The sequence below is a fragment of the Dermochelys coriacea genome, chromosome 6 (genome assembly GCF_009764565.3).
Source record: "Dermochelys coriacea isolate rDerCor1 chromosome 6, rDerCor1.pri.v4, whole genome shotgun sequence".
NCBI classification, from domain to species: domain Eukaryota; kingdom Metazoa; phylum Chordata; order Testudines; family Dermochelyidae; genus Dermochelys; species Dermochelys coriacea.
This window is the reverse complement of record NC_050073.1, coordinates 93,339,737-93,364,674: the sequence shown is the minus strand read 5'-3', so window position 1 is coordinate 93,364,674 and position 24,938 is coordinate 93,339,737. Positions and strand designations below refer to the sequence as shown.

General features: G+C 40.5%; 1 long non-coding RNA gene across 1 annotated transcript in view; it reads left to right on the top strand.

Annotated features, from left to right (window-relative positions):
• The window catches only part of LOC122460622, a 72,565-nt gene that overhangs the window by 23,325 nt on the left and 24,302 nt on the right, over positions 1 to 24,938 (top strand). Inside the window, exon 2 of the long non-coding RNA XR_006282048.1 lies at positions 14,848 to 14,929. This is a non-coding gene — a long non-coding RNA (uncharacterized LOC122460622). The remainder of the gene's footprint in view (positions 1 to 14,847; positions 14,930 to 24,938) is intronic.

Here is a 24,938-nt window from a genome sequence, read left to right as displayed (position 1 = left end):
AGGAAGTACTTGTAGTTTTCATTCATGTATAGTGTTGTATAATTGCCTTCCTCTAAAGAATCAGTAACTGCCCACTTCTGGAGATGATGGCCTAGATCAGTGGTTTTCAACCTTTGTTCTTTTGCAGACCCCTAAAAAATTTCAAATGGAGGTACAGACTGCTTTGGAAATCTTAGACATAGTCTGCATAACCACGGACCAGTGGTTGAAAACTACTGGCCTAAGTAATGGACTAGAAAGGCCAGTGATCTGATTCAGTGTGGCAAATCCTATTTTCTATGTTCTTTGTTGTCCTGCTCACAGTGGCCCAAATCCTGAAGCCCTTACACAGTCCTTACTCAGACAAAAGTCAGTTATGGTAAATCAGTATGAATGTTCCAGTAACCTCCTTGGCCAGCTCTTTTAAAACTCTTGGGTGCAAGTTATCTGGACCTGCTGATTTTAAAAAGTCTAATTCTGATAGCTGCTGTTCATCCTCATTCTCATCAGTTTTCACTGAGTGAGAACTTTAGAGACAAGGTGGGTGAGGTAATATCTTTTATTGGACCAACTTCTGTTGGTGAGAGAGACAAGCATTTGAGCCACACACTGCTTCTTCAGGTCTGGGAAAGTTATTTCTAGTGTCACAGATAAATGAAAGGTGGAACAGATTGTTTAGCATAAGTAGTTAGCACATATTCTAGAAGTTGGTCCAGTAAAAGATATTACCTCACCCATATTGTCTCTCTAATATCCTAGGACCAACACACCTACAACTACACTGCATGAGAACTTTAAGTCCTCAGAAAAAATTCCCTTTAAAAGGAAGCAGAAAAAAGTTATAATTTTTAAGGGATTTATTTGGATTTTTAAACAGGACTTATTAATTAAAGGGTTCTCTATCCAAAAAACATTTCTCTCACCCCCAATTTTGTCTATTTAAAATGTCAGGTTGACAGCATACCTTTATTTAGGATGCATGCAAGGACAGAAATCACAACAAAGTTAGGGGAGACTTCAAAGAACTAAGAGACATTGCATAATGACCATCATGTTGGTCATGTTTGGGAACTGAATATATTGCCTACAGATCTAAAACATCCATATATTTTGAAGCCAAAATATGGGACCATTGTGATCATCTAGTCTGACCTCTTGCATGAAATAGGGCACAGGACTTCCCTCTATTAATTCCTAATTCAAGTCCAACAGCTGTGCTTGAACTAGAACATATCTTTTTTAGAAAAAAAATCAATCTTGATTTAAAACTCTACAATCATATAGAATTCAGTACTGCCCTTGGTAAATTGTTCCAATGATTAATTACCCTCACTGATAATTTGTACCTTATTTCTAGTCTTGTCTTGATTTCCAGCCATTGGTTCTTGTTATAGTTTTGTCTGGTAGCTTAGAGAATCCACTATTATCAAATTTCTATTACCCATAAATGTATTTATACATTGTTACCAAGTCATTCCTTAAATTTCTCTTTGATAAGCTAAAGGTGGCGCTCCTTGAGACTTTCAATATAAAGCATGTTTTCCAATCATTTAATCATTCTCATGGCTGTTCTCTGAACACTCTCAACATCCTTCTTGTAGTTTGAACACCATAACTTGATATTGTCTTTAACTTAGCTGGCCAAAAATGTCTCCTTGTGTACTTTTGCTTCCCTTATCAATTTTCTGTACTTCCTACCTTATAATTTACATTTGTGGTTGTCAACTTTCCTTTTTTCTATTTTTTTAATGGCTGATTTCATTTTCTCTCTATGACAGCCTGTTTTTTGGTTTGTTTTTTAACCAGCATAGCCTTCTTTTGCAGCTTTGAGATTACTGCTTTTTTAACAACTAGTTAAATGTTCTTAAACAGTTCCCTGGCATCAGTCATAGCATCACCTTGACAGTTTGAACTAAAGAACTAAGTATCCTGACTAGAAGTTATCACACCCTCTGTGGGTCTTATAGAGGGGAAATGTGTAAATCATACTGAAGAGTGGGTGCCTCCAATTTTTTTTTTACTGTTACTAGCCTAAGTCTATAAGCCTATAAGGGGTGCACCTATTTCCCATATTTCCCGTAACACCTATTTTCCGTATTCCCTTACAATAGTCCTGAGGTTTACGTCTATGTAATGCCTTCTGAAAAGTCAGAGCTCTTGCTTGTGCTTCATCAGAGAGTTACGCTGAGTTGCAGAAAGTGTGTGTGGGGGGGATAATAGTTATACGTATTTCCTCAGCACCCCTTAAACCAGTACATGCACTTTTTTTAAACACACCAGCCGATTGGGACTAAATGAGTTTAAACCAGTAACACTTACAAACTGAGGGAATGGAAGAACATGTAGATTACACCAATTTAGACTTCAATACACTTATTTTCCCATCAGCTATGAATTTGAACCAGGGTCTAATTTATCAGCTAAAATCTATTGTCACAACATAGGTGGGCTACCACCACAAGTGTTATCATATGTTTTCTTTTAGAACCTCTGTGGATTATTATGTTATAAACACGTTTGTTCCCTTCTGTTAAGCCACTTTGGAAGATGATACTGTATAATGCTTAACATGAGATAATCATACAGGACAAAGGAAAGGACTTAATAACACGTTTTGGAAATAGCAAGTAGAAGCCTGGTTTACATGCTATATTGAATGCCTCAAAAGAACAAATTCAGGCAGAAGTAGCAAATGTCATAAAGTATATGACATCCCAATAATTCCAAAATTATGCACACTAAAGGTTATAAATGAGGTGGCAATAAAGCAAAAAGGACGTGGCTAGATGTCAATTTAACTGCAGCTATATACAGTGTGGTTTAAAGTGAAGAAGGAAGCATTATTCTTTCCACATGTGTGAATGTCTAGCCCTTCTTTTCTCAGTACTCAACTGATCACAGGAAAGGCTCATATAGTGGTATACATGCTATCTTTATAAGTCTGAAAACACATCTGTGATAACAGGTCTGTTTCGGAAAAGATTTTTTTAAAGCACCTTACCCATACTTGAGCTGAACAGAAATGTTTCCCTGCCTTGGATTTGGTTTTGGCTTCATTTTAGATATGCTGATTCCCTCATTATCCATTTCTGCTGAAGGTTTGTAGGAAATATTTATCACAGCAAGCAATTTCCTGTAGTGTGTTTTCTGAAGTTGTATGCATGAGTGAACCAGTTCAGGGGATAGGGGGAGGAGAAGAAAAAGAAGCAGCAGCAGATACTTTCAATGCTTATTCCATTTTTAGTCTCTGCTGGGACTGTCAAGATGGGGCCCAATCAATAATTATTGTGAAGCTAATTATTGTGGTGGAGACTACTGTCCACTGGAAAAATGGGTTAAGGCAGTTAACTAGAGAAGTGTGACAGCTCAATCACAGATGGGCAGCCTTCTTTACAAAGATGTGGTTATGGAAACATCTAAAACAAATGGCTCTGCCGTCTCAAAGGAACTAAGTGGCCTCATTTATTTGCAAGTTTCTACCAATTTATCTTAAAAATAACAAGCAAACCAATTATAAGGCTATTTACAGAACTTAATCCCACTAAAACCTGCATATAAGTGGAATTACATTAATGTCTAGATGAACATAAGAACAGCCATACTGGGTCAGAACAATGGTCTATCTAGCCCAGTATCCTAGCCCAACAGAACAGGCAGTCATCGAGTGATCCATCCCTTGTTGTCCACTCCTAGCTTCTGGTAATCAAAGGATAGGGACAGCCAGAGCCTGGGTTGAATCTCTGTTTATCTTGGCTAATAGCCATTGATGGACCTATTCTCCATGTACAGTGTATATTAACTAAAAACACCTTGAACTGAAAGTTCTTTGATTTAATGATAAAATTAGAAATAGATACATGTTACAGTTCAAATTCTAGTCCCTTCATCGACTCCAAGATTTGGCCCTATTGGTGTGTGTGTGTGTGTGTATATATATATATATATTCACTTATACATTTTTGATGTTTTCATATTAAAAACCCCTTATTTTTATTTTTAAAAAAAGGGATTTGATTTTTTTTAAATAGACACTTCCAATGTATTCAATAGCCAATTAACTGTATTGCAGGTGGATGGAAAAGATGTTATGGAAGAACATGTAAAGTGAGTTTGTCCCTTTGAAACAATGAGGGAGAAAATAATTGGCATATCTCCTCCATTCCATGGGATTCCTCCCACTTCCTCTTTCTTGATTGTGTCTTTGACAGAAGTAGAACAGACAGGAGCAATAGAGCTCCTGGGATCTGTCGGGAAAAGAGGAACCATTAGCTTAACATGGAGTCCTCTAAATATTCTGTTCGACTAAGCTGTTCCACAATATTGTGAGCCCTGGGAATGAAGTAAAGATAGAAGTGAACTAATTATGCACAGGAATTGCTGCGCTGCAAACCCAGGAAATGAAGACCAAACGATAAATCCCTTTCCTCTTTCTTACAATACTTGGGTAAGTGTAATAAAGAAACATTGGACCTGATTTTCCTTTCACTAAATTGCTGAAAAGTAGGACTAACATAATGGATGCTGATGGAGTTACATGAGTGTAAAACTGGGGTAGGTGAGAAGAGAATCAGGTCCATTCAGCTGATAAAAGCATATGCAGTTCATTACTTATTCTGACTAGTTAAGAGTTTGGGCTGGAGGATGCAGACCTGGATATAGACTAGGTCTCTCTCTCACACTTGCATTTCCTCTGTGTCTCAGACATCAAGCCCAATCCTGAGAGCTGCTGAAAACCAAAATTCCCACACTGACACAAGTAGGAGTTGTGGATGGTCAGCACTCTTTTTAGGATTAATTCAAATGATTAGTGTAACATCAGGGATGAAGTCCTGTCCCCATTTAAATCAACGGAATCTATTCCATTTACTTCTGTGGAGCCTGTATTTCACCCTAGGTGTCTAGTCATGCAGAGCTTACTCACACAACTCAGACAAGTAGTCCCATCACAAAAAAATTACTGGTTTCAGAGTAGCAGCCGTGTTAGTCTGTATTCGCAAAAAGAAAAGGAGTACTTGTGGCACCTTAGAGACTAACAAATTTATTAGAGCATAAGCTTTCGTGAGCTACAGCTCACTTCATCCACCAAATGCATCCGATGAAGTGAGCTGTAGCTCACGAAAGCTTATGCTCTAATAAATTTGTTAGTCTCTAAGGTGCCACAAGTACTCCTTTTTTTTTTGAAAAAAATTACTGTTGTACTTTGCTTTTGGGATCATTAGTATAATAGTATTTGCTAAGCTTTATAAAGACCCATTAGGATAGAGACCATTATTGGAATGGGCTGGAAAATAAGAATTCTGTTTCATGACAAAAATTGAGTTTTCAAAATTTGTTTTCATTCTGCACTGGAATGAAAACACACTTTGGTGACAAAACCTCAGAGAGAGTGGGAGAAGGTCTCTTGTTTTGATCAGAAATTCCATCTTGGACCTGCAACACCTTTTTGATGAAAATTTTATCAAACTTGATATGTTTCCATGAAAGGTTTTGGTTTTGACAAATTGGCCTTATGGAAAAAAATGCTAGGTTGAAAATTCTCAACCAGCTCTAATTGCTATACAGATCAGAGATGTTGGCCTAGGAAGCCCCTAATAGCCATAAGGAAACAGCACAATTATTTTATTCCATAGGAGAATCTCTCTCTAGCTGTCTGATAAACAAATGAAATAAATAAGGTACCTGTTCAAAATGTCACACAACAAGTAAAATGACTATTTTGGTTAATGTATAATGGGATTTATGCACTCATGAAATGCCAATGGAAAATATACTCCTTGGCTTTTAACCAGATCTCATGGTGAGAAACATTTCTCCTCGAATTCATTTTTATGTCTAGTTCTTTCCTGTTCTTTTCCCTCTGTTTTTGTGTGTGTATTGCTAAGAATTGATGAAAGCACGTGCCACTGTCAGCTGAGAATTAACTATGATTCTGTAACAGCAGAGACAAGAGTGACAAATTGGTTGGGGGTATTTTGCTCTGCTTCCCTAGAAAGCTTCAGTTCCAAAAAGTTACCAGATCAGAAAATGCCCTGATACCCTTACTCCAATTAAATAATACCTTTCTCAATGAGTGACACCGCTGAAATCAATAGGACTGCTCAAGGAATGAGTAACTACTCAGCCAGACTGAGGTAGTAACAATCTATTCGTATGGATATAAAGAATCTTTTGTAAGTAGAGCCAGTTGAAAAATATAGCGGGAGAAATAGGCAGAATTTTTTGCCTTTTTTTCTCCCTGAAATTCTATTCACAAGAGGTTTGAACTAGAAATAATGAATTGAATTAAGAAAGAGAAAGTGTAAGCTGAATAGCAAGAAAGAAATCCCTGAGTGGGGGCAGTGGGCTGGACAAAGTGATGCAAGACCCACTGTTTGGGATGTTTTAAACAAGATTAGACAAAGCATTTGTTTGTATTGGAGAGAATAATATTGACTTGGAAGAGAGGAAGGTGATCAGGAACAGTTAACATGGATTCACCAAGGGCAAGTCATGCTGGGCCAACCTGATTGCCTTCTATGATGAGATAACTGGCTCTGTGGATATGGGGAAAGCGGTGGATGTGATATATCTTGACTTTAGCAAAGCTTTTGATACGGTCTCTCACAGTATTCAAGTTAAAAATGTATTGATTGCATGAATGGACTATAAGATGGAGAGAAAGCTGGCTAGATCGGTACTAACACCTCCTTATCTCTACTGGAAATACCTCACCTGATGCATCCCAAGACCACATTAGCTTTTTTCATGGCCATATCACATTGACAGGTCATAGTCATCCTGTGATCAATGAATACTCTGAGGTCCTTCTCCTCCTCTGTTACTTCCAAGCGATGCGTCCCCAGTTCATAACAGAAATTCTTGTTATTAATCCCTAAATGCATGACCTTGCACTTTTCACTATTAAGTTTGATCCTATTACTATTACTCCAGTTTACAAGGTCATCCAGATCTTCCTGTATGATATCCCGGTTCTTCTCTGTATTGGCAATAGCTCCCAGCTTTGTGTCATCCACAAAACTTTATTTGCACATTCCAGCTTTTTGTGCCAAGGTCAGTGATAAAAATATTAAATAAGATTGGTCCCAAAAATGATCATTGAGGAATTCCACTAGTAACCTCCTTCCAGCCTGACAGTTCACTTTTCAGTGTGACGTACTGTAGTCTCCCCTTTAACCAGTTCCTTATCCACCTTTCAATTTTCATATTGATCCCCATCTTTTCCAATTCAGCTAATAATTCTTCATTGGAACTGTATCAAATGCCTTACTGAAATCGAGGTAAATTAGATCCACTGCATTCCCTTTGTCTAAAAATCTGTTACCTTCTCAAAGAAGGAGATTAAGTTTGTTTGACCTGATCTACCTTTTCTAAAGCCATGCTTTATTTTGTCCCAATTACCATTGACCTCAATGTCCTTAACTACTTTCTCCTTCAAAATTTTTTCCAAGACCTTGCATACTACAGATGTAAAATTAACAGGCCTGTAGAATCATAGATTCATAGAATCATAGAATATCAGGGTTGGAAGGGACCCCAGAAGGTCATCTAGTCCAACCCCCTGCTCAAAGCAGGACCAAGTCCCAGTTAAATCATCCCAGCCAGGGCTTTGTCAAGCCTGACCTTAAAAACCTCTAAGGAAGGAGATTCTACCACCTCCCTAGGTAACGCATTCCAGTGTTTCACCACCCTCTTAGTGAAAAAGTTTTTCCTAATATCCAATCTAAACCTCCCCCATTGCAACTTGAGACCATTACTCCTCGTTCTGTCATCTGCTACCATTGAGAACAGTCTAGAGCCATCCTCTTTGAAACCCCCTTTCAGGTAGTTGAAAGCAGCTATCAAATCCCCCCTCATTCTTCTCTTCTGCAGACTAAACAATCCCAGCTCCCTCAGCCTCTCCTCATAAGTCATGTGCTCTAGACCCCTAATCATTTTCGTTGCCCTTCGTTGTACTCTTTCCAATTTATCCACATCCTTCCTGTAGTGTGGGGCCCAAAACTGGACACAGTACTCCAGATGAGGCCTCACCAGTGTCGAATAGAGGGGAACGATCACGTCCCTCGATCTGCTCGCTATGCCCCTACTTATACATCCCAAAATGCCATTGGCCTTCTTGGCAACAAGGGCACACTGCTGACTCATATCCAGCTTCTCGTCCACTGTCACCCCTAGGTCCTTTTCCGCAGAACTGCTGCCGAGCCATTCGGTCCCTAGTCTGTAGCGGTGCATTGGATTCTTCCATCCTAAGTGCAGGACCCTGCACTTATCCTTATTGAACCTCATTAGATTTCTTTTGGCCCAATCCTCCAATTTGTCTAGGTCCTTCTGTATCCTATCCCTCCCCTCCAGCGTATCTACCACTCCTCCCAGTTTAGTATCATCCGCAAATTTGCTGAGAGTGCAATCCACACCATCCTCCAGATCATTTATGAAGATATTGAACAAAACGGGCCCCAGGACCGACCCCTGGGGCACTCCACTTGACACCGGCTGCCAACTAGACATGGAGCCATTGATCACTAGATCACTGTAGTTACCCGGATTGTTTTTTTTTAACCTTTCTTAAAAATAGGAACTATGTTAGCAATTTTCTAGACATACGGTACAACCCCTGAGTTTACAGATTGATTAAAAATTCTTGCTAATGGGCTTGCAATTTCATGCGCCAGTCCCTTTAATATTCTTGGATGAAGATCATCTGGGCCCCCCGATTTAGTCCTATTAAGCTCTTCGAGTTTGACTTCTACCTCGGATGTGGTAATATCTACCTCCATATCCTCATTCCCATTTGTCGTCCTACCATTATCCCTAAACTCCTCATTAGCCTTGTTAAAGACTGAGGCAAAGTATTTGTTTAGATATTGGGCCATGCCTAGATTATCCTTAACCTCCACTCCATCCTCAGTGTTAAGCAGTCCCACTTCTTCTTCTTTCTTTCTTTTCTTCTTATTTATATGGCTGTAGAACCTTTTACTATTGCTTTTAATTCTCTTTGCAAGGTCCAACTCTACATGGCTTTTGGCCTTTCTCACTTTACCCCTACATGTTTTTACCTCAGTATGGTAGCTTTCATTGCTAATCCCTCCCATCTTCCACTCCTTGTAGGCTTTCTGCTTTTTATTAATCACCTCTCTGAGATGCTTGCTCATCCAGCTTGGTCTACAACTCCTGCCTATGATTTTTTTCCCCTTTCTTGGGGATGCAGGCTTCTGATAGTTTCTGCAACTTTGACTTGAAGTAATTCCAGGCCTCATCCACCTTTAGATCCACAAGTTTTTCAGTCCAATCCACTTCCTGAACTAATTTTCTTAATTTTTTAAAGTTAGCCTTTTTGAAATCAAAAACCCTAGTCACAGATCTATTTTTGTTTATCCTTCCATTTAGTTTGAACTGAATTAGCTCATGATCACTCGAACCAAGGTTCTCCCCTACAACCATTTCTTCTATGAGGTCCTCACTCACCAAAACCAAATCTAAAATGGCATCCCCTCTTGTCAGTTCAGCAACTACTTGGTAAAGAAATCCATCAGCTATCGTATCCAGGAAAATCTGAGTACTATTATTATTACTAGCACTTGTACTCCAGTCTACATCTGGGTAGTTAGTCTCCCATGATCACACAATTCCCATTATTATTTACTCCTTTAAAAACATTAAAAAGATCTCTATTCATATCCAAATCGGATCCAAAATCGGTCTATAGCACACCCTAAGCACAATCCCAGGGAAGGCTCTAGTAGCTTTCTTCCCCAATGTGATTTTTGCCCAGACAGACTCTGTCTTATCCATTCCATCACTTCTTATTTCTTTACAGTCTACCTCATCGTTGATATACAATGCTATTCCACCACCTTTGCCTTTATTTCTGTCTTTCCAAAACAGCACATACCCTTCAATACCCATACTCTAGTCATGACTACTATTTCACCATGTTTCTGTTATCCCTATAATGTCTGGTTTCACTTCCTGCACCAGTAGCTCTAGTTCCTCCATTTTGTTACCTAGACTCCTTGTATTAGTGTACAGTCTCTCAGCCCATGCCGCTTCCAGCAGCTCCCATTGGCCTGGAGCAGTGAACCGCAGCCAGTGGGAGCCGTGATCAGCCAAATGTGCGGACACGGTAGGTAAACAAACTGGCCTGGCCTGCCAGGGGCTTTCCCTGCACAAGCGGCGGAACAAGTTTGGGAATCACTGGTGTACAAATATCTTAATTTTTGCTGTTTGGCTTCGCTCACATTCTTTACCCGATTGGGCACAGACATTCTACTGCCAATATTACCTATTAGATTGGTATGTACCCTGCCCTTCTGCCTTATGTCCATTCTCCTACCCACAGCTGTATCCCTTCTTACTTCATTTTCTTCCCTCTCAAAGAGAAAATCTGGCATGGAGATTACCTGGACATCTCCCAAACATCTCTGCCGAATTCCTAGTTTAAAGTTCTCTTGATCAGTTGTGCCATCCTCCATCCTAGAAGTCTATTTCCCTCCTTACTCAGGTGAAGTCCATCCTGAGAGAACAGTCCTCTGTCCATGAATGCTTCCCAAAGGCCATATATCCCAAAGCCCTCCTTATAGCACCACTGCCTGAGCCATCTGTTGAGCATTATAATCTTGTCACACTTTTGTTGCCCTTCTCTAGGAACAGGCAGAATCCCACTGAAAATCACCTGAGCCTCAATTTCCTTAAGCATTTTCCCTAGCCTGGCATAGTCTCCCTTGTTATGTTCCAGTGAGAATCTAGCCGTACCATTTGTTTCCACATGAAGGATAATCAATGGATTCTTTCCTGCTCCTGTTAGGATCCTCTTCAGCCTCAGGTCCACATCCAATATCTTAGCACCTGACAGACCAGCACATCCTTCTGTTCTCTGGATCAGCTCTTGTTACAGGCTTGTCTATTCTTCTTAGTAATGAGTCCCCAATCACGTAGACCTGACTATTCCTGGCGATGGTGCGATTCTCCAGTCTATCCCCTGTTCCATCTGGCTGCAAGTCCTCTCTATTCCTATTGTCCCTTGCAATCCTCTGCAATCTATCCTGTATCCTCCTGCGGCTCATATTTGGTGTTATCTCTATTGACTTTTGCCCTCTTCCTATAGGACTATCTGCTCTTCTCTTCTTCCTTGCCCTCTCAACTTCAGTGACCACCGGCTGTGCCCCTTCTTCATTTTCCAACTCTGCAAACCTGTTCCTGAGCTCTATTTCTCTTTCACTGGCCCGTCTTTTCCTCTGCCTGGTTCTCTTAGTCACATGCTTCCACTGTCCACTTTCCTCACCCAGCAGTATCTCCTCAGAGTTCTTTGGTCCTGCCTCCATTTGCAAGTCTGAGCTTTTCCCTTCAGCCTCCTCATGTCTTTGCTCCATCATCCGCTTGAACCCCCTTCTAAACTCAACCAGAGTCTCCACCTGCATCTCGAATCCTCGGATCTTCTCTTTCATAAGCTCTGTCAGGTGGAACTTCATGCAGACAAATGCCCTTTTCATTTTAGGAAAGTTGATATTTAATAATGTTTAATATTTAAACATCACCTTGATTTTATGGATCAGTTAATTACTGTCCTGTGTTAGGAAGTTTGTGCTACATAGGGGGCTCTGACATTTGCATCATTCCTTGGGTGTGGGGAGCAGATACATTTGCCTCTACAACTTGTCAGCTCTGCAGTCTGTGTGTGCGCATAGCCCCGTTACTTCCCTGGCCCTTGATGGATGGCCTATCTATCAATCACAGGTACTTACATAGCCCCCATTACCATTGTATCTGAGTGCCTCACAATCTTTTATATATTTATCCACAAGCACTTGGTGAGATTGGGAAGTGCCATTATTCCCATGTTACAGATGAGGAACTAAGGTGCACAGAGAAGCTAAGTGACTTCCTCAAGGTCACACAGGAAGCTTATAGCACAGAAGGGAATTGTACCCAGCTCTCCCATGTTCTAAGCTAGGGCCCTAAACACTGGACCATCCTTCTTCTCTGCCATCCCAGAAGATATTTTCAGGGGGCACTTTCTATGCTTGGGGGAGTATTTGCACTGCATTTGTGGCTAGCACAATGGGGGCGAAAAGGCCAACAACAATCCACCCATAAATATATTCTTCATGTCCCTTTAAAAAGCTAAGGAAATCCTTTAAAGACCCTGTTTCGATGTCTGCAATAAAATGTTTACTTCTGGGAATTGTCTTTAATTCAGTGCAAGGTGAGTCTACCTTTCAAATAATGAAACGTTATCGTCTTTCTTGTTTACCTGCATAGTTTGTTCTGCTTATTTAATGAAGAAGAAATTACTGAAAGGCAAACAGCATTCATAAGGCTCAGTGAGGCAGCTTTATCCATGCCTTACTGTACTCTGAAGTCACCGAGCTGTATGCACACATACAGCGCTATAAATGCACTCATTGTAACATGAAATAAATATTGTCTATAAGCACTGGGCTCCTGAAAAACACACACTTTTAAAAAGGTTCAAAGACTTACTGTACTTTAAAATCTAGTAATACCAATGTTGCTTGACGTCAACATCTGTTCAGAACATTCCTTTAGTCAGCACTGCTCCGTTTACAAGAAAAAATCTGAGGAAAATGTCAAACCATTACCATTACATCATGTTTCTGACTTTTCACACCTCTGTAAGGTACAAGTTTATACAAGCTTTAAAAAAAATCAATAAGCTTGAAGTGAAAGCTTTCCCCCCTTTTGTGCACAGCGGCATTCCTGCACTGATAGGCAAAGGATTTCTTGGCCAGACAAAGGCTTTTAAATGGCATTTGTAAATAAAGTGTTTTTAATAGAAATCAGCATTTTGTAACAAGTTGCTGGACAGCTTCCACCTTGCTGAGAAAGCAACATCATATGAGACACTATCAGAATATCTGTTGTCAGAGACCGTATTGTGGCATCAGCAGGGGGAAGTTCATAGCCATTTAAAATATAACTGAAGAAGAGAGGCAATATGTAGCCTGTGGGATTCAGACCTGCACATAGTAACCCAAATGGATACCTAGTGTGTCACCTTAACTTCTCAGGCAGAACTACAGGATTATTTGTGTGTGTGTCTGTCCTGCTTTAGTGAGGCTTTAAGGATAATTGGTTCTGATGCTACAGGGCATGAGCTTGTCAGCAGTGTAGCAGGGATAGAGAAGAGATTTCCCCCAACACAGAACTGGCTGGTGCTGGGACTTACCTTCTTCTGAATCGATAGGTAGACTGATATTAAGCTATAGCACCAAAGAAAAGTGTCATGTATCTCACTGTTTTATAGCGATTCTTTTTTATTCTTGTTCAGTGTCACTAGATTATTTCTATCTATAGGAATCTAAACTGCCTATCATCACGATGTCTGGGCACATGTTATATATGGCTTCTTGGGTCATCTCATACCTGGGCATCTCTTTCCCCCCCATGTATCTATTTTATTTTGTATTTCTATACACATATTTAATACAATCCAATAAAGCTCCTAAACAAAAACATTATACATGTCTCTGTGGTTCCCAGTTCCAGCTGGGACCAGAAGAGACAGAAGAACACCCAGAGAAAGTCTGTTCTTTTGGTACTTTATACATGACAGTAAGTACTGAGATCTCATAAAGGAGATTGTTCCCTGTGCATTTAGCCTGATTTTGTAGGGTCAAGAGTTGTGATTAGTTCAGCTAAAGTTTAGATAAACAGCCAAACTATGGCTTACTTATTTGCTCCACATAGAACCTCTGAAACATTTGTGGTTCATTCATCACTAATGTATTTTTACACCCATCCGTTCTGATTTTCTCTATATATATTTGCTCTTCTGGTAAAACATGAAGTTGTCATCATTGTCATCATTCATAAAATCATAAATTTTGAGGCCAAAAGGGACTATAATAATCAGCTAATAATCAGCTATTCTGCCCTCCTGGCACCATGAAGGCAGGTTTTAGCCTAAACTGTCCCATTTCTTTACAATATGTCCATTAAAGGAAAAAGTACGTACAGAAATCTTGCCATTCACTTGGAATAGAGCAAGATTCACCTTCTGCTGGGCAGATGTAAGACCAGATCCTTAGCCAGTATAAATCATCTTAAATCCATTGAAGTCAAAGGAGTAAAGCTAGCTTACATGGGCTCAAAGTCTAGTCTAGAGACATTTTTTTTCCAGTTTTACCCTTTCTTGCATTTGAGGGCAAATTTTTCTCCATCCATGTAAAGCCCTAGTATTTCACAGGTAAAGTGTGAGGGAAAAGGCCTGCCCAGAATGTGGGTGTAGTGTGTTTCATAATAAAGAAGAAAAGATGTGGTTAGACTAAATACAAAGAAGAAATGTTTGTTCAAGCTGCTAGATGCTGATAGACCCTTGTATAAAACTTGGGAAGGGATTATGTAGTGGATAAATAGTCCCAGCCCACCTATACAACTAGCATAGGATGTTACTATGTACCTGTAAGTCCCATTGCTCTGTCCCCTCTCTCTAGTATTCAGGACTCGTGCAGAGACCTATCTCTGGGGTACACACAGTAGTAGAGGCCCCACTATGCAAGCAGTCCAGTAGTGCCCCCTCTACAGTCCCACTGCAGAGCCTAAGTGATACAGAGATTTATCATTATTATTTACTTTCTTTTTTTATTATTGCTATGTTATATTTGCTCATCTCTGAGTTTTTTCATTAAATCCCATTTTGAAAGAAGGGACTATATGCTACTTTAAAATCCTTCCTAATAAGGATACTCTGTTTGATCCCTAGAGTGTTTTCCCTTATTTGTTTGTGACTCTAAAAGTTTTCTCCGGTATTCAGCTGAACACTTGTGTTATTCATTAATGAACGGAGGTTTCCTTCTGTTAATATTTTAATATTTACTTTACAAAACTGATGACCTTCTGTTTCTTCTTTAGTCTTTTTTTTTCTCAAACACCATCTTTGGTGCTTGAGAGAAGAAGAGGATAGAAAAGCCCTGGCCATTCAACAGGAAAAAAAGTAAGTCCTACAGAATAAATCTTCCAGTCAGCAGAGCATGTTTAGTGTCCGGACTGTTTATCAAAAGTTTCAAAGTGATAAAGGGTCAAATTTAAGACAATAACCATTTAATACAGTTGAGAGAATGGATATTTGCATGATCTTTTGCAGGCAAACATTGCAAAAAATATTCAAATACGGTTCAGTCCATTTTTTTTATTGCTTCAACTATTTTAACACCAGTTTGATGTTTGCTTTTAGTGAATATTTTATTGAACAAGTTTACTGGCAAGAATGTTCATGAAAAGAACACATTTTAAGTGAATATTGCAGTAAGTGCATTGTTAATTGATAATTGAAAAAAATTAGACCAATAATCGGAATCTAAGAATTAATTTATCCTGTCAGGAAACAGAAAAACACCATGCGCCTAATCTAACACTTGAGCTGTGATCTTCAGTCTCAATGCAAAAATAGTAATTTCTTAAATTTCATGCAAAAATAAAATTAAAGAAGGGCAAATTTCTCCTAAATTAAATGGCAAAGTAGTTTGTGGTGGATTTGGTAGAGAAATGTACATAAATCACCCACAGTTCTAATTATATATTGGTGTTCTCTAATCTGGTTTTTAAAATCCTTTTTATGTTCTTGATACAACAGTGAACAAACTGAGACTAAATTTAATTATATACTTAAATTACTGGAACAATTTGTATAGTGGGGGTGCTGAGAACCATTGAACCAAACTGTAAACCCTGTATATGATGGAAATCACTTCAAGCCAGAGGGTGCAGCACACCCCCAGCACCCCTAGTTCCAGCACCTATGATTGGAATCCAGGTCTAATGATCCACATGGGGCCCTTTTTGGTTGCTGTATAAAGATCCTTATCCTCCATGGAAAGAGTGCCATTCCCAAAGTTGTAAAATTTCCAATGCATCATTAGATATGAGGCTGGATGAAAGCACCAGATTTAGACTTCCACAGACTTTGAGAAAGTCTGGGTCAGCTCCAGATCTGAAACCAAGCAACACAACTGGCCTCAATACTTATAATGGACCTAATTAGAACACTTAAGCTCAAATCCCTAAAATACAGGAAGGCTGGCCTAGGGCTTGGGAGACACAGAATTGAAATTCCTTGCTCTGCCACAGACTTCCTGTGTGACAAATGTAAGTGGGGGAATAGTCCCGCTCTTGTGGGGAACTTTCCTGGCTTCTGCACTACCCTGGTAAAGTGGGCTAGCGAAAGGATCTGAGTCCTCGCTCCCACTTCCTTTACCCAGTGGCCTTCCTGTCCTTGAGGACTCCCCTTCCACTCTCCTGCCTGGCAGAGTCTTCGTAACCCCAACAAGGCTGGGCCCAGGATTCCTGGGGGGCTCGACTCCCAACCCTGCTGCGGTCACCTAGGACTGGGGCTAGGGTATCCCCACTCTGGGGTACTTTTTCTGCACTGGGCACTTCTCTGACCCACTGACTATTACATACAAGTTAAAGCAAATGCAAGTTATTTAATCAACAATTAATTTTAAAAAGAATAAGGAAAAATGGGAAAGGTTAAAGGAAACACATCACCCCGCTCTGTGGCAGGGAACATCACAAACAGTGTCTCTGGAATGTCCAGGCAGTTCACAGTCTGTTCCTTGTAAGTCCCAGGCCTTCTTCTCAGGTCCTGGCTGTGCTGCAGGGATGCTGTGGGTGGGACACTTGCTCTGGTGGTGGCCACACGTTCTCAGGCTCTAAGTGGTAGGACACTTCTGCCCAGTGTCGCCCCTGCCCTGTCGGGGTTATGATCCAAGCCTGGCCTGCAGAGCCTCTTGGCTGAGGCCTCTCGCTGTGCTGGGCCTGCTGCCCAGGGTCCCCCTCGGTTTCCCCAGCTGCTCACCGCACCCAGCTCCAGACTGCTCCAGCCCCAGCTGCACCACTCTGTCTCTGCACTGCTGCTGCTGCTCTGCCTCCAGCTTCCTGGGCTGCTTCTTTGGCCCCTCTGGCTCTGGTTGCTGCAGCTCAGCTCCCAGGACAGGTCTGCTCTGCAGGCTGTTTCTGTGACTCTGCTCCCAGCACTGACCTGCTTCCTGGGCTGCTTTTCTGGCCCCTCTGGCTCTGGTTGCTGCAGCTCTGCTCCCAGGGCAAGTCTGCTCTCTCTGGGCCATGCCTCTGGCTTTGGGGCTGCAGCTCTGCCCCCTAGGACAGGGCCACTGGGCCACTTTTCTGGTCCCTCGGGATCTGGCACAGTTCTGCTTCCCAACTTAGCTTGGGCCCCTGCTTTCTCCTTACTGGGCCCCACTCTATCTGACCCAGGCAAGTCCAGCTCACATGGAGGATGGGACCTCCCTGGCCTCCTGACTCCCTGATTAGCCTGCTTGCCCTGTCATTCAGGCTGACTTGGAGCATTGGCCTCTCCCCATTGTTCCTGGGGGCTGTCAGTCTTAGGGTCCTGATTCCCCATCGATCCTTTCCCCCTTTTTAGTACTGGGAGCTAGCAACTAAAACACCTCAACTGAATGTTGGTAAGGAGGCAACAGTCCCCTTACACAAAGGGCAAATCACTTAGTTCATCTGTGCCTGTTTCCCATCTGTAAAATGGGTATTATAGTACTTCCCTAAAACACAGGGTGTTTTGAGGTTAATTATCTTAAAGATTATGCTGTGCTCAAATACTACAATAATGAAGGCCAAATAAGAAACTAAGAAATTTGGGGAATTTGAACAAAGATTCAGTTCTGAACCCCACACTTTGGGCCATCTGTCACTGAAATAGTTATTTGAGTGTCAAGGCAAATCAGTCACATTGGTCAGTCACATTATAATTGGCTTCAGATAGCATTCCAAAAACTGTAATATTTTTGCCTGCAGATTAATGGCACAACAAAAGGTTTTAAATTCTTTCCTGCCTTTAAAACATCAAAGAAAACACTTCCAGCCTCACCCTTAAAAGCAATAGCCCTTTGTCAGTATAAGTAAATGCAGACTTATCCAGAGCCATGGGAGCTAGCATTTGGATTTGGTCCATGTTCAGTAGTCAAATGATCACGATACATGTCGGTATGTGGAAAGTAAAAGTAACACCAGAAATAATGAGTTTCAAATAGCAAGAAGGTTACTATGATTAAGTCCTTGACTATGTTGTTGAAACCTTCACTAGTATAACTACATCTTTGGTACTGTCTATGTGGACACTAAGATTTACTAACGTGTTCCTCAGCGTATGTATAGACTGATTTTTTTTTGTTTTTAAAGAGAGGCACTGCTTATAGTCAGTGAAGCCTACCCCTTAAAGGAGAAATGGGCCTTCTTTTGCTGTCCTATGAATTCAAGATCCTACACTGAAGGAGCAGTTGGCTAAAAAAAATTAGTTTACAATACACCTATCAATTTTACTATTCAACATCCAATACCATCTCTCTGTGGACATGGAGCTGCTGTGCATTCACAATAATTAATAGTTCTGTATAGTTATCACCCTGTACACCCTAAGGAAATGGTGAGAATGTTTAGCTAAAGGCAGTCCAATGAGTTTAGAGACATCAGTTAAACAGGATGTAGTTATTCAATTTCCATTTCTTTTGGGACTACATAAAATTAGATTTAAGGTTGAGCTGTGAAATTTGGGTATAACTAGAGACTACTGAAAAAGTCAAGGAATTGTTCTGATACAGATTTGGAGTAAGAGCCCTTTAAAATTCAGATCAATATCTAAAACAGGATTAGAGCTGGTCAGCGTTTTATATTCAAACCATTTATTTAAACAAAAAAATATTTTTTTGGTGTCAAACTGGAAATTTTTTGGAAAATCCATTTTCAATTAAGAGTTCTGTCTTTTCTGTAAAAAAACCTCAAAATCATGAAAACTGATTTTTTTTCCATTTTATTTTATTGGTTATAGCAACCAAAAAAAAAAAAAAGCTTAGGTAGCTAAAATGTCTCAGTATAACATTTTATTTTATTTATTTATTTTTGGTTTTTCAACAAATGCTTATTTAATTTATTTATTTATTTATTTATTTATTTAATGGGGGAGCAAAATATTTCCCAGCTGGCTCTAAAATAGAATATCAACCCAAACACTCCATTGGGGTTGAGGTGTGGTATTTTTATTTGGATCTGGGCACTTGCATCTCAGCACAGGAAGGGCTTTAAAAGTGAAACATCATGGTTTATAGAAAATTTATTTCAGGTCAGTTTTAGAGATTTCCAAAATGTAATACTATTTTTTTTCCTCTTTCTCTATGGACTCTGTTAGCTTTTGGTACTATGAGATTCTAGATTTATAGCTGATGGAATAGGAAAATTAGCACCAATAACATTTTTTGTTAGAACTCTCCAAAGCTTTTCTAAAATAGGTATTTTTTGGTAAAATATGGCCTTGTATGGGCTATATGATGGTGTATTATAGTATAAAGGGTATATTGACATCACTTAATTAGGGCCTTGCCACTGGTGAGTAATTTGTCCATCCCAAATGGATACAGATACAATATTTACTCCCTACTACACTGTCCCAGTGGAGATGGGTAAGATTATGCAGACTGTTATAGATGAGGATGAGGATCTTGAATGCGATGCTGGTAGAATCATAAATCACATTCTTTGTCTCTCAAATTGTAAACACATATATAATAATATACTCATTTAACTGAAAAATGTGATGGACTCTTAACTATGGCCTTGGCCTTGCTACCTTTCATTATTATATCACCACATACAGCAGTGGTGCCCAACTATTTTAGCCTGAGAGCTGAAAATATTTTTAGAAAGGTCAAGAGGTCACAATCAGTACACTCAGGCAGCACAAATGGAGTAGAAACAACCCACAAGTCCCTTATTTGGGATTTTGGAGGCCTTATGATTGGCTGAAGATCCAATGTAAAGAACTCCTATATTTTCTTTCCTGAAGTCCCTGCTGTAGTTAAGTGTGTCACACTGTCTGGAATGGCTCACGACCATGAGTGCCAACCTCAGGTCCAACACCCCAAAGCAGTGGTATGTTCTGTAATTACATTTCACCAAGCTAGTAACCAATATGAACTCCTGAAGTAGTACAACAATCTTACCATAGAGTCACAAACAGTCCCCTGGGGCACTCCAGTCTATCTTGCCACTCAGGCAAGCTGGACTTAGTGATAAATGGTCACTTACACTAAAGATCAACAAATATTGAGGTTGCTCCGAGTGGCAAGAGACCAGTCACTTATCCCAGGTCAATTTGATTTTAGATCTCACACCAAAGACAAGGTTTGTAGCCAATGCTATAGTCAACTAAGTTAAGAATTAATTAACTAAGAAAAAGAAATAAGAAGTTATTTACAGGTTAAAGCAGGCTACATCTCTGTCATTTTTTGGAATCACAGATTGTAACTCATATATATATATATATTTAAAAATTAGTTATGGTCTGTGGTTCCCAAAGGTGACGACAGATGTACTGATCTGTCAAAATTAAATGTCTTTTAGGGCTAAACCAGGTTGACTCTGGGGATCTCTGCTTTTGTTTCCTGTCTCCAGCTCTGTGAGAGTCCAAACAACAAAGAAAAAAAAAGTTCATGTCAGCTATCTTTATTTCCCTTTTTCAGAATACATAATGATGGGATGAGCCCTTCTGCACGTAATATGTGTAGGGGCAGATAGCAAACTGTTTTTATCATGGTTTTTCACAATAGCCTATTTAGTTTTGATAGTCCTCATTGATAGGTGGGGTGAGCCACTCCTGTCTGAGTTCACAAGTTCAAAGCAGGGATTTTTACAGTAAAACAAAATTTACATATTACCTCATAGTATGGGTATGGACATGACAAGTCAGATGAATGCATGCAGCAACTTACCAGCATTTTATAGAGTATAAACACTAAACATATCCTTACAAGTATAACACCTATCTTGAACAATACCATCATACTAGATGAGCTCGTCTGGTTTCCAGCTATGAATTTGTAGGTGCTTAGCTGACACCTACAGCATTGGCCACGAGCTGGCACCTAGTCTACCAACATCACAGAGTGGCTGGAATGTGCTGTGCTCTGGCAATTGCCCGCTGGCCTGTGGTCAGTTAGGCCAAGTAACAGAAGACCTTTACATACATTTTTTTCTTAACACAGTCACCCTTAAAAGCCATAGATTGGACACCACAGCTACATAATTATACTATATTAAATTATTATTATAAATCACATACTGCACCAGTTAAGATGGATGCTTGGAGTTACAAGGATATACCATGTTCAGAACAAATGAATTAGGGGAAGTATGAAGGTGGTCCTAATTTCAAAAAAGCTGAGGGAATTCACGATTAGGTGGTTAGGGTATGTGAAAAGAAGACAATAAGAATACATAGGAAACTTGGTGTTACACTTAGAAGTGGAGGGTTAGAGAAAGGTTGAAAGACCCAAAACTAGATGAGTGATTGTCATATCTTTTCGATCTGATGAGCTGCAGAGGGTCTGAGGAACCCTGTGTGATGGCTGGAGTATATGTGAGAGAAAGCAGTTGAGAGAGGAAGGGGCAGTTATCTAAATGATCTATTTTACAACTGGCCACAATTTTCTGAAATTAGGTTTTTGACCGATTTTAGCTGAAATTTTGACTTTCAATGAGGGTGGGGAGAATCAGCTAATATTCTGGGGTGCTATTTGTCCAACCAGAGAGCTGGTTGGGATTTTTATTTATTAATTTTTGAAGTAGTAAAAAAAAATTGAAAAAAGTTATTTTTACCAGTTTTTCCAACCAGCTCCATTCTATCATAATATGGACTATAAAACTGGATAGTCTGTTTTCTAAAGCCCCAGCCTGGAAAGGCACTATCAGATAAGAGGAAAACAAGAGGGGCAGAATGCAGGGGGAATCTTTAATGCTCTGGAGGAACTGGAGATGCCTCTGTAGATCACAGGGAGGTGATAGAGGTGTCATTGCTAATAAGTGAAGGCTGATTTTTTGCCAATGGTTTGAAACTTTGATATCTCAAAAAATAAGATGGATGTGAATCAAAAACAAGCCTGAACAGAGTTGATTTCTAGAGAAGGATGAGTCTTAACAAAATACCAAGTGCCATCTTTCAAGACAATTTCAAACATAAGATCCCTTTATACATTAACTACAGCATCGTGCACCTAGAAAAAGAGACCCTTTATATATATTAAGATGCCACACGGGAGCTGTTTATTTGCTCCCCTTCTCCCCCCCCCCCCGAGCCACCCAGCTGTTCCTTCCATTTGTGGTTTTAGGATTAATTACATAATGTCCTTAATTTATAGCCACTGGTAAATCAGATCAGAGCATTACCTGGAGGGCAAGATTTAATTAGAGGAATTTCAGAACAAATTGTCTAAAAACCTTGTGATTAAAAACCTACTGTGATTAAATGCAAGTGATTCCCCCGCACCCCTCTAAAAACATGAATATTTACTTTGTACTAAAACCCGGCAGATTAAAAAAATAAAAAATAAAAACATCTCAATAACAGCAGTTCAAAAGAAAAGTCTATAAAGTGAGTGGTAGAATCACCAAAATAGCAAACTGGGTTTTCTTATCTGCAAGTGAACATCTATACAGTTGAGTACTGCACACTGTCTGGGCATCTCTGTCAGAAATAACTACATGAAACACTAATCGCATCATCAAGGGGGCAGGGAAGAAGAAGGAAAGGGCAGGGAAACCAGTGCACCTCCAAATATGTATGCCTGTCAACAACATGTTTTTTGGGGGAGGAAACAAAAAGATTAAAAGCAGCACCTTTCCTCTGAGGCTCAACTATTGTTTTGTAAAAAATTAATCAAGTCCCACACACCCCTATGCGGCAGTGTTTCCTTATTCTAATGGGTAAACTTAGGAGCAGAGTGGTTAATGGCCATATTGTTACTCTGCTGCACAGCCCAGTAAGGGTTGTAAGTGGGAATAACCCCCCTCTTGCCTCATCTGTGAGAGAAAGGGCTGAGCTAATTGCATAAGCGGGTGGGGATCTCTAGCTCCCCTCACCCCACCTCACTGGCCAGAGTAGCTGGTTGGGTGCATAGGAAGGTGGAAGGACCTTCATGAAAATATGTGAAGGAACTCTCTTCTATACAGCAAGGATAAGGAACCGGGGAAGGATTGTGAGGCCATGTGTGCACTATAAAATTGTAGACTTAAGTTACGTCGATATACAGCTGTCACAGTAATTACATCAGCAGTGCACATCCTCAGCAGGAGCGCTTGCACCTATTGAACTGTTAGTGTGGGGCACTGTGGGATGACTTTTGAAAGCCAGCTACAGTCAATATAAGCAATATAAGGCTTGTCTTCTCTACCGGGGTAAGTCGACTTAAGTTACGCTACTCCAGCTATGTGAATAATGTAGTAGGAGTTGATGTAGCTTAGGTCGACATACCCCCGTGTTTTCACTGTGCTGCATCGATGGGAGATGCTCTCTGGTCAACTTCCCTTACTCGTCTCAGAGAACTGGAGTACCGAGGTTGACCAGAGAGTGCTCTGCCATCGATTCAGCAGGTCTTCACTAGACTTTTGAGATCAGTGATTTCAATGCACATAGGCATTTATAGCACTGTAAGTGATGCACTTACAGTCCTAGATTTCGCAAAAAGAAAAGGAGTACCGGTGGCACCTTAGAGACTAACAAATTTATTAGAGCATAAGCTTTCGTGAGCTACAGCTCACTTCATCGGAAATGCATCCAATGAAGTGAGCTGTAGCTCACGAAAGCTTATGCTCTAGTAAATTTGTTAGTCTCTAAGGTGCCACCGGTACTCCTTTTCTTTTTGCGAATACAGACTAACACGGCTGCTACTCTGAGTCCTAGATTTATATCAGTTAGTGCACTTTTGACTTCAACAAGAGTTATGCCTCAGTAAAGCTAGATTAAGGAGTCCAGGATTGGGGCCATACCTATTAAACTGCTACTTAGCAGCATAAGCTGCAGACAGCATTTGATTCAAGTGCCCTGCTCCTAACTCTGGCTCCATGACCACTCTTGACAGCTGTGTTCCACTGGAACAGTGGAACAACTATCACACTCAAGAGTGAGACCAGTGAGTTCTGAGGCAGAGCTGTCTTGGCCCTTGACTTATGACTGTGGAGCTGTGTCCTGGATCCCATGGCCAGATGCATGGCCCCACAGTATGCCAACATTTTTATGGCTGACTTAGAACAACGCTTCCTCAGCTCTCGTCCCCTAATGCCCCTACTCTACTTGCGCTACATTGATGACATCTTCATCATCTGGACCCATGGAAAAGAAGCTCTTGAGGAATTCCACCAAGATTTCAACAATTTCCATCCCACCATCAACCTCAGCCTGGACCAGTCCACACAAGAGATCCACTTCCTGGACACTACGGTGCTAATAAGCGATGGTCACATAACCACCACCCTATATCGGAAACCTACTGACCGCTATTCCTACCTACATGCCTTTAGCTTTCATCCAGATCATACCACTCGATCCATTGTCTACAGCCAAGCGCTACGATATAACCGCATTTGCTCCAACCCCTCAGACAGAGACAAACACCTACAAGATCTCTATCATGCATTCCTACAACTACAATACCCACCTGCTGAAGTGAAGAAACAGATTGACAGAGCCAGAAGAGTACCCAGAAGTCACCTACTACAGGACAGGCCCAACAAAGAAAACAACAGAACGCCACTAGCCATCACCTTCAGCCCCCAACTAAAACCCCTCCAACGCATCATCAAGGATCTACAACCTATCCTGAAGGACGAGCCATGACTCTCACAGATCTTGGGAGACAGACCAGTCCTTGCTTACAGACAGCCCCCCAATCTGAAGCAAATACTCACCAGCAACCACACACCACACAACAGAACCACTAACCCAGGAACCTATCCTTGCAACAAAGCCCGTTGCCAACTCTGTCCACATATCTATTCAGGGGATACCATCATAGGGCCTAATCACATCAGCCACACTATCAGAGGCTCGTTCACCTGCGCATCTACCAATGTGATATATGCCATCATGTGCCAGCAATGCCCCTCTGCCATGTACATTGGCCAAACTGGACAGTCTCTCCGTAAAG